Raw genomic sequence first — 3,839 nt, forward strand, 5'->3', positions numbered from 1 at the left:
TGAGACTTAGAAGGCATTCGGGATCTGCAAAGGCACAAGCTGAAGAGAAAAGGGCTAAGTCAGTAGGTAAAGGGGACAAAACTTTTTTTAGGCATATAATTGAAAGAAGAAAAGAAAAAAGAGGAATAATAAGACTAAAAACAGAGAGTGAAAGTCTTGTTGAGGGAGACAGGGTAATAGCAGATAATATTAATAGTTATTTTTGCCCTGTGTTCATTAAAGAAAGAGAGGGGAAGGGACCACAGTTAACTTGCAAGTATATTCATAAAAAGGAGTTAGATACAATAAATTTACAGAGGAGAAAGTCCTGACAGAACTCTCAAAACTGAAAGCAGCAAGACTTACTACTTTGAAAGAGGATAGAGACGCCTCTTATGAATATGTTGCTAAGTTACAAGAGGTGATTGCATACCAGGCCTCCGAACTCAGAGATCTCCGGGCAAAGGTAGATAATCTTGATAATCGGGGACGCCGCAACAACCTACGAAATAGGGGGATACCGGAAGACGTTCCTCCCTAGGGGATTGTAGATGTCCTTACAAAGATCTTCAATGAGGTGTTGAAACTTGATCCATCAAACTGCATCATCTTTTATAGAGCCCATAGAGCCCTGCGCCCCAAAGCCCTCGCTATATAAAAAAACAGAGACATAATTTGCAGATTGCATTACCACACCCAAAATGAAGAAATCTTGAAGAAACTCAGAGACCTGGACATCATTGACTTTAATTGTAATAGAGTCCAGATATTACAAGATCTCTCCTGGCACACTTTACAGGAAGAGCTCCGCAAACGCAAAATAAAATATCGATGGGGATTCCCTTTTAGTCTACTCGCCAACTGTGATGGAAAACAGGCCCTACTAAAAGACCCCACAGCATAGCCGTAACTTAGAATTCTAGCGCCTGAGGCGAGAAAGACAAATCCGCCCCCCTAGCCCTCAATTTTAACCGAATGAACCTAAAACATTTCTAAACTGCGCCCCCTTCAGCGTTGCGCCCTGGGCGGTCGCCCCTATCGCAGAGCCCTAGTTATGGCCCTACCCCACAGATCTTAATACTTTCTGCTCAACTTTGAATATTGCTCAGATACCCTTACCAGAGTTCAACGGGAGCAATGGCAACAAGTCTGTCACCCAAACATTGCTATTATATATCAAACCCAGATTTATGGTCAGGTTACTTACCTTTATCTAATTTCATTCAAATCATTTTTTTTCAGTTTCAGTGTTTATAATAGACTTTGTATTGTAAAATCTTGGGAGGGCAGTAGTCGCCTTACCCTTGTTCTATACACCACTTGATTTTTCAGACCTGTCACCATGTATTGGGTTGACCCCCACATGGTCCACAGGTGCTGTACATTGTACTTGTTTTCATGTTTTTTCCTTTGTCAAAAGTTTCTTCCCTCTTCTTATATTCCTGTGCATTTCTCATTATGTTCCTCTCCTCTCTATTCCCTTCTTCTCTCTTCTCTGCCACCACCAAACTCCTCCTGTCTTAAGAAGACACTCTACTTAGATCCCCCCTAAAAAATGACGCCAGTTAATAATGTTTTAGGGAATGATTTTACTTCAGGGCACCCCCTCAAAATATATTCCATTAATGTCAAAGGCTTAAATATTCCTGAGAAATGGTTACAGGCATTACATTCTTTCTATGCAAATCGGGCTCATTTCAATTTAGATTCAGCACCCCTTTTGCGGAATAAACATTACCCTCATGCTTTTTATAATAATAACCCTGCAGGGAAAACAAAGGGCGTCGTGGTTTTACTATCTAAGTATCTCCAAATCTCGGATTTATCACACCACTCCTTTGATGAGAGCAGAGGTTTACTTGTGAAATGTAAGATCTTTCATCAACAATTTACGTTTATCAATATCTATGTACCAAACATTAACCAGGCATCCTTTCTAGCAGCAACCCTGAACCATCTCGAACCACGATTGGAAGGTGTAGTGGTGTTTGGAGGTGATTTGACTTGGACCCTGGATCCGACTTTGGATACTTCGGTGGGAGCTCTGAGACATCCGGGTAGTATATATCGCAAAATAAGGTGTGCTTTCCATGACTTCCAGCTGGTAGACTCCTGGGGCTAAATGTATCAAGGTCCGATTTTGCAAAATCAGCGATTTTCTCTGGAGAGTTGAAACTCGCAGATGTATGAAGCAGAGATTTCATGCAAAATCACCAGAGTTGTGCTTCTGTCAAAATCGCTATTTCCAAAAGCACCAGAGATCAAACTTCCGACTGTTTGCCACTGCAGCTATACAAGTCTCAAATGTATGAAGCTGCGAGTAAGCAAACTCAGGAGAGTTTGCTTTCAATCACGCCAGCGTGTTGTATAAACACATCACTGTTACACTGCCTGTCAGTGTAAAAATTGTAAAGAATAGATGAAATTCAAAAAAAAAACACGTGAGGTCCCCCCGCTATTCCTGCTTAACCCTAGTGCTGCCTGACTACTGCTGGTCCCGTGAAAATCGGGGAAAAATTTTGCGTGGGGTCCCCCCGATTTTCACTTAACCAGCACTAGGCAAACCAGCCGTGGTTGGAGGCACTATAGCAGGGAGGACATGCAGCAGGGGTCCCCCTGCCATAATGACTAACCAACCCCAGGCTGCCAGGCTGTTCAGCGCTGGGCTGGATTCCCTAGGGAGTGGGGTCCGCCAAAAAAATGAGCGCCCCCCCCCAGGGACACCCAGCCCAGTGCTGATAGCACTAGGGCTCTTCCTACCCCCGTGGGCTGTGGGTAGTAGGGTAATAACGGCGATAAATACTGGAAAAAAAAAACAGACGCCATTTTGTTTTGTGGAACTACAAGTCCAAGCCCGCCAGGTTGCCCAAAATAGTGTGGGCATGCTGCTGCTTGTATAACTACAAGCACCAGCATACCCACGGCAACCAGGGCATGTTGGCACTTGGAGAACCACAAGTGCCAACATGCCCTGACATCCATGGCTGGCTGGGACCTGTAGTTCCACAAAACAAAATGTTTAAAAAACCACCACACCCTCGTAAAAACCACTAATATTTAATAAAAATAAAAAACCCACAATAAACACAGTAAGCACCCTCATTTACACCATATATTTTTATTAAAAATAATAAATTCCCTGATACTCACCGATGAAGTTTTCTTTCTTTTGTCAGCAGCTTTCAATCCAAAAATGGCTGTCACAAATGTTCCGATTTGTCTTTGCCTTTCCCTCTTTAAGAACCCAACTGCGCGTATTAAGATTAATGACTCTCTCTCTGAGCCAGTCATTACAATGGCACACGTCAGGGATGCCCGTTGTCACCGTTGATTTTTGTCTTATATATGGAGGCACTTTCCTAGTCAATTAAAAAAAATCTGGATATTTCTGGGGTGAGGGTGGGGACGACAGAGCACAAATTGGCTCTCTTCGCAGATGACCTATTAGCGACGATAACCAATCCCTTAATCTCACTACCCAATTTAATGCTTGAATTTGAAAGGTTTGAGACACTGCTAAATTTTAAAATCAACTATACAAAATCTATGGCTCTGAACCTCTGCATCCCACCGTTCATTGCAGAAGGTCTTAAATGCTCATTCCCCTTCACCTGGCATCCCTCTCAAATTAATTACCTGGGGGTACTGCTATCGGAAGACCTCTCCATCTTATACAAAATTAATTTTATCCCATTGATTCTCAAATTTCGAGCAGACTTTGGCCGCTCGCGTTCTCGGGGCTTCTCATGGCTAGGGAGGATAAATATCATCAATGAATGAATATTCTTTCAAAGATCTTATACCTTTTTCAAACCCTTCTGATACATATTCCTCCCCGATTCTTCTTAGATCTACAAAGA

The sequence above is a fragment of the Mixophyes fleayi genome, chromosome 2 (assembly GCF_038048845.1).
Source record: "Mixophyes fleayi isolate aMixFle1 chromosome 2, aMixFle1.hap1, whole genome shotgun sequence".
Taxonomy (NCBI): domain Eukaryota; kingdom Metazoa; phylum Chordata; class Amphibia; order Anura; family Limnodynastidae; genus Mixophyes; species Mixophyes fleayi.